Genomic DNA, 7,581 nt, shown 5'->3' with positions numbered 1-7,581 from the left:
CTAGTCTGGCTTTTCTTTTTGCATTAATAGATCCCCAAATTTGACTAACTTCATTAAAGCATCAGGTTTACAACCTACATTATTTTCCTCAAATCTATGAAAACATTATAATTTTATAGTATTCATATTATTTTAATCAGATGAATAATGCACAATACCTGCAAAAATTGCATTAGAATTTCTTTTTTTATAACACATTCTGATGTTTTAGTAATACTTGTCTTATGGCCACACACAGTTTAGTGTTAATGCATATGATTACTGTGATATTGGCGACCCCTAGTGATCAGCCTTATGTACTGTTAATCTTAGCATGTAATTTGAAGGATCTATTACCAACTATTCATGACCTGAACTGTTTCTCTTGTTATACAGCAATGTATTATTAAACAGTTTGATATATCTTTGTTTAAATGAGCGCCGTTTTGAGTATTTTCACAAGCCAATGTAGTGAAAACAGAAAAATAAGATAGAGAGAGCCTGTAAATTAATAGATGAGCAACATTGTTGAAAATTGTAATTTTGTTGACTATTAATTACTTGTGATATTCCAAACTTTTAAATAGCTATGGATAAAAGCATCTGATTAATGATTAAATGCAAATTAATAATGAGGCCTAACATTGTAACATTGAAAATGATTCCTCATAGTTCACACAGCACACTTTAAAGTCCAACAGACTGACTTATATGTGATTTTCACTTCACAAAGCTTGCACTGCAATGTGTATGTGATAACGTCAGTATTTGTACATTAACATTTAATGCTGTTCTTTTCTATAGAAAGTGGAGTTTGTTCTGCTAAGCTGCAAATGAACATAATAGAAGTCTCAGATGTCATTCATGCTTGAGTTTACATTACATTACATTTATTCATTTAGCAGATGCTTTTATCCAAAGCGACTTACAGATGAGGACAGTGGAAGCAATCAAAAACAACAAAAAGAGCAATGATATATAAGTGCTATAACAAGTCTCAGTTACAGTAGGTTAACACAGTACACGTAGCATGGGATTTTAACTAATATAATAAATGAAAAGTAAACAGATAGAATAAAAAATAAAAGAATAGAGCAAGCTAGTTAGAGGTATTTACACATACACACACACATACATATACAATTGCATAATAAATGAAAAGAAAATAAGTTCAGTTCCAAATTGAGCCTCTAGGTTTCTTCTGTCTATTGGACATTGATTATGTGATTGAACATGACTATAAATGAGATTCGAAAACTTAAACAAGATAAACTCAGTGAACATTAGGAATATAGCGCATGACTTCTATGGACTACTTTTGGGGTTTTTAGGGACTTTTTGAAATCGAACCATCCACTGCTCGCATGATTTTTCTCTGGTATTTCATTGAAAATTTCACTACCTGTAGTTCCCCTGCCACGCGTGATTAGGTGCGTCTGCCGGGTTAAAGCAGGCCTCGGCCCAGGGTTTAAAACGGTAAGCTTGGTATTACAAGTCATGCAACCACTCAACTGGAGATATTTCTTGGCAGGATGAGACATCTGCTCTTTTATTGAGCCTGAGGAGCCCTATGGTCAATTTGTTTTCAGGAATGGAAAGTCACCTGTTTCAATACTGTGAGCTCTTTACCTGGAATCATCTACACTAGTTTAAAGCCCCGTGCTGTTTATTAACAACACTTTACAATATGTCCTTTTTATGAGGTCTTATTTGTTCATATTAATTAATGCATTGGTTAGGACAAACTATGAACAACACACAAAAAAAAATAATAATAAAAAAAGAAAGAAATTACAATAAATAACTAAAACAATCAAATAGGCCTCTACATATTACATATATTTCCAAATATGCAAAATGGCATATTTGCTAACATTTGTTTCAAAAGTATATTTTATACTAATATGTATAAAACTTTTAGAAACGTATATATGACAACAGCTTTTAAATGTTTTCAGTCTGCAGCATCCTGGGAGTCTTTCTCTCTCTTAAATGAGCTGAGAGCAGCTGTAGGCAGGATCCAGTGTCAATATTTACCCAGCTGCATGAAGCATGTAACTCAGACACATGAACCCCTGAACTCAGGATCTCTGCCCATTTATTCTCAAATATTAAGTAATAATAATAACTATTTTGTGCTATATGTTATTTTGTTTCACATGTGTCCTCAAATCGCATACTACCACTAATCTGCCAGCACTATTACTATATTTGAAAGTTTTATTAAGTAGGTTTAGTGTTCTTCTTCTTCTTCTTCTTCCAGCTTAGCATTTCTGGTTTAAATGTTCTGGTTCGTGTCACTTAGACACTTATAGGCTATCTTTGTGGACTGTTATTTAAATAGTTTTTGAGGTTTTTAAATAATGAGCATACTTGTATCTAAAACTTTTTGACATTTTTATTGCTGGACAGAGTAATTTTCTAACACTTCTCTCTTCATGCAGTATTTCCGTGCAAACGAGACAGGGATAGCTGCAGGGCGTAGCAGAAGGTGGCATGCGGAAAGGTGAATGCAACCACCTTAAAGGGATACCACACCCCAAGATAATGTTGTCATTAAACATTTACCCCATGTTGTTCCAAACCTGTAAAAGCTTTGATCGTGATTCAATTTTTTGGATGAAAACTGGGAGGCTTGTGAGTTGTGACTGTCCCATAGACTGCCGAGTAAAATACCCTCTCAAAGTCCAGAAAAGTATGAAAAGCATCATCAGAATACTCCATGTGCCATCAGTGGTTCCACCATAACGTTATGAAGTGATGAGAAAGAAAACAAAAAGAATGACTTTATTCAACAATTCATCTCATCTCTGTGTCTCTCCACATCACTGTAGCGCCATTCTGGAGATTATGAGTTAAACTAGAAAGCAGGCAATGGCATTGCAAAAATAAATGAACTAAAAAGAAGTTACTGTCTTTCATCAAAATTACCGTATTGACCCGAATATAAGACGACCCTGATTATTAGACAACCCCCCTTTTTCCAGATGTAACAAATCTTGTGTTTTACTTTTTTCAAAAAAAATACATATTTTTTTCTTAAATTATTTTCATATTGCATATTTTTCCTATTTTAATTTTTGTTTTGAAGGTTTGGTAAATACTGTAAATGTACCAATGACGTTCAAAAATTTAACATTTTAGATATACCATAAAAATAACAGGTAGCCCATCTGAATTATAGGCCTATAACATTCAGTCTATCCATCTCATAGTAGCCTACCAAAACAAATCTTCAAATCTGAGTACTGTCTTAGGTTTTCAAATCATTTACAGAGGAAGTTGGTTCCAGTCAGGCTAATGACATCACGATTCATGCTGCTGTAAGTTTTGCTTTTTCTTTTGTTTACACTCTCAATCGCCAGCACTTAACCAACTTATACTAGCACTTACCTTTTCTTTTCTTTTTTTCTTGTCTATCATATTCTTGAAAAAAAAAACCTGGCTATGTGTTCTCTACTACACTATCTGAGACTTGTCATGACACTTGTACACTGTTGTTGTTCTCTTGTTGATCAGTGGTGGACAGTAACGGAGTAGCTTTACTTCGTTACTGTACTTAAGTAAATTTTTCAAGTATCTGTACTTTACTGGAGTAGTTTTATTTTTAGTAACTTTTACTTTTACTTCACTACATTCCAAAGCATAAGATCGTACTTTTAACTTCACTACATTTCATAAAACATATCGTTACTCCCTATAATATATCACGTGCTCCGACACGCAGAAGCGGTGTCTGATTCATCATGAACGAACTGAGTCTTTTCAAAATAAACTTTAATCGGATCGCGAATCGCACCAAACCATTCGCTTACGAATTAGAATGATCCGATTGCAGCTGTTCTGGAGTGGACCACTCACTGATTCAAATGAACCGTTAAGTGCGAGTCTACAGAAGTAAGAACCGGCAGATCTTGTGAGCGTGCGTGCGTGTGATGTTGCTAAAAGTAAGTTATTAATGTCGAAATTTAGGATTAATTATTGTAACTGAAAATCATATTTAGGTCAAAATTGTCAGTTGTTTGGGAACTAAATCCGCTGTAAAGAGTGATCTGTTTAAGCCCACTGAAATGCTCCAGTGCAAACGCAGACACATCAATCAGCGTCTCTGTGTTTTAGGTTAAAAAATTAAATTAAATAACCTTAAACTAACACAGATTAAATAAAATAACTCATGCATGTCCAAATTCCCGGCTACCGTTATATTAACAGTTTTATTAAAATGCTACCATGACATCTGTTTTTATATTGTGTATTAACAGTAACGTTATACATATGAATATTGTTTGGATTAACCAGACGAGTAACGTTAGACAGACATGAATGTTTATTCATAACAGTACTGAAAATAAGTAAATATTGTAGCTGATGCTAAATGTCTAGCTAACAAGCTTGCTGGTGCTAAGGTAATTTTTAAAAATAATGTCCAAATTTTTTTATTAAACCACCTATACATATATATATGTATGTATACATCTAGGGACAAAAGAAAGGATGTGATGTTCAGAACATAGTAACTAGTAATTATCAAAGAGGGGAAGAGATGCACCCCGTTTGGCCAGGGGTGTTTTTACACCACAGACAAGGTTTGAGAAGGAAAAAATCATTATGAAAATATAATTATATTTTCCTTAAAATGTTCTTCCTAACTTCAGGCCTTATTATAATGTCATCTATAACTGTGATGTTCTGTAAAACCACAAACTTTAAAACACTTTCACAGATCACAGATTCCAAAATAATATTTGGTAGCACAACTATTAATAGTTCTAATAATAAATCATCATATTTTCATGATTTCTAAAGATCATGTGACACTGAAGACTGGAGGAATGATGCTGAAAATACAGCTGCACATCACAGAAATAGATTATATTTTAAAAGATATTAAAATACAAACCATTATTTTATATATTTTGATAATTTAGAATTATTACTGAAATACAACCTTTTTTTGTTTCAAACAGTTCAATGAACAATAATAAATGAAGTACCTGGAGCTGACAATGAAGTAAATGTATAATAATTAGCAAAGATGATTAATTTAGCGCTGTAAACGCGCGTGTGAGGGGCGGAGACGCGCCGCGGAGCGTCAGACGCGCGTGAGGACCAAATACAGCAGAACGGTAGGAAACTTCACTCCTCTTATTATTTCTCTTTTACTATAGCGATTTATTTTTAGACACGTGATCTGAGTCTTTCATAGATTTGTAGAGTTATTAGAGTATAGAGTTAGAGAATTTTTTTTTTACATTCTTTGGTCGAAGTTTTCAGATCGGCACTTCGGAGCCTGTTCGCGACTCGGTTGATTCAGAACGGCACTTCGCAGCCTGTTCGCGACTCGGTTTTTTCAGATCGGGACTTCGGAACCTGTTCGCGACTCGGTTGATTCAGATCGGCACTTCGGAGCATGTTCGCGACTCGGTTGATTCAGATCGGCACTTCGGAGCCTGTTCGCGACTCGGTTGATTCAGATCGGCACTTCGGAGCCTGTTCGCGACTCGGTTGATTCAGATCGGCACTTCGGAGCCTGTTCGCGACTCGGTTGATTCAGATCGGCACTTCGGAGCCTGTTCGCGACTCGGTTGATTCAGATCGGCACTTCGGAGCCTGTTCGCGACTCGGTTGATTCAGATCGGCACTTCGGAGCCTGTTCGCGACTCGGTTTATTCAGAACGGCACTTCGCAGCCTGTTCGCGACTCGGTTGATTCAGATCGGGACTTCGGAGCATGTTCGCGACTCGGTTGATTCAGATCGGCACTTCGGAGCCAGTTCGCGACTCGGTTGATTCAGATCGGCACTTCGGAGCCTGTTCGCGACTCAATATGTATATTGTTTGGATTAACTAGACGAGTAACGTTAGACAGACATGAATGTTTATTCATAACAGTACTGAAAATAAGTAAATATTGTAGCTGATGCTAAATGTCTATCTAACAAGCTTGCTGGTGCTAACTTGAGGTAAATTTTATAAATAATGTCCAAATATTTTTATTCAACCACCTATATATATATATATGTATATAGATTACATCTAGGGACAAAAGAAAGGATGTGATGTTCAGAACATGGTAACTAGTAATTATCAAAGAGGGGAAGAGATGCACCCCGTTTGGCCAGGGGTGTTTTTACACCACAGACAAGGTTTGAGAAGGAAAAAATCATTATGAAAATATAATTATATTTTCCTTAAAATGTTCTTCCTAACTTCAGGCCTTATTATAATGTCATCTATAACTGTGATGTTCTGTAAAACCACAAACTTTAAAACACTTTCACAGATCACAGATTCCAAAATAATATTTGGTAGCACAACTATTAATAGTTCTAATAATAAATCATCATATTTTCATGATTTCTAAAGATCATGTGACACTGAAGACTGGAGGAATGATGCTGAAAATACAGCTGCACATCACAGAAATAGATTATATTTTAAAGGATATTAAAATAGAAACCATTATTTTATATATTTTATTTTGATAATTTAGAATTATTACTGAAATACAACCTTTTTTTGTTTCAAACAGTTCAATGAACAATAATAAATGAAGTACCTGGAGCTGACAATGAAGTAAATGTATAGTAATTAGCAAAGAGGATTAATTTAGCGCTGTAAACGCGCGTGTGAGGGGCGGAGACGCGCCGCGGAGCGTCAGACGCGCGTGAGGACCAAACACAGCAGAACGGTAGGAAACTTCACTCCTCTTATTATTTCTCTTTTACTAGCCTATAGCGATTTATTTTTAGACACGTGATCTGAGTCTTTCATAGATTTGTAGAGTTATTAGAGTATAGAGTTAGAGAAATTGAGTTTTTTTTTTTTTACATTCTTTGGTCGAAGTTTTCAGATCGGCAATTCGGAGCCTGTTCGCGACTCTATTGATTCAGATCGGCACTTCGGAGCCTGTTCGCGACTCCGTTGATTCAGATCGGCACTTCGGAGCCTGTTCGCGACTCGGTTGATTCAGAACGGCACTTCGGAGCCTGTTCGCGACTCGGTTGATTCAGAACGGCACTTCGGAGCCTGTTCGCGACTCGGTTGATTCAGATCGGGACTTCGGAACCTGTTCGCGACTCGGTTGATTCAGATCGGCACTTCGGAGCATGTTCGCGACTCGGTTGATTCCGATCGGCACTTCGGAGCCTGTTCGCGACTCGGTTGATTCAGATCGACACTTCGGGAACCTGTTCGCGACTCTGTTGATTCAGATCGGGACATCGGAGCATGTTTGAGATTTTTTTAAATTCAGATCTGGACATCGAAGCAGGAAGTGTTTGTCAAACAGTTAATTGGTGATAAATGAATATTTGGACTTGAGGCTTTTTTTAAAAAAATTGATTCAGCATGTACATGGACCCACACACAAAGGTGGACACACTCTAGACTTAATCATCAGTAGAGCTCTATATATATATAGATTACATCTGGGGAGAAAAGAAAGGATGTGATGTTCAGAACATGGTAACTACAGTAATTATCAAATAGGGGAAGAGATGCACCCCGTTTGGCCCGTGGTGTTTTTACACCCCAGACAAGGTTTGAGAAGGAAAAAATCAGTATGAAAATATAATTATATTTTCCTTAAAATCTTCAGGCC

The sequence above is a fragment of the Carassius auratus genome, unplaced genomic scaffold (assembly GCF_003368295.1).
Source record: "Carassius auratus strain Wakin unplaced genomic scaffold, ASM336829v1 scaf_tig00009534, whole genome shotgun sequence".
NCBI classification, from domain to species: domain Eukaryota; kingdom Metazoa; phylum Chordata; class Actinopteri; order Cypriniformes; family Cyprinidae; genus Carassius; species Carassius auratus.
The sequence above is the reverse complement of the archived record's forward strand: the minus strand, read 5'-3'. Positions refer to the sequence as shown.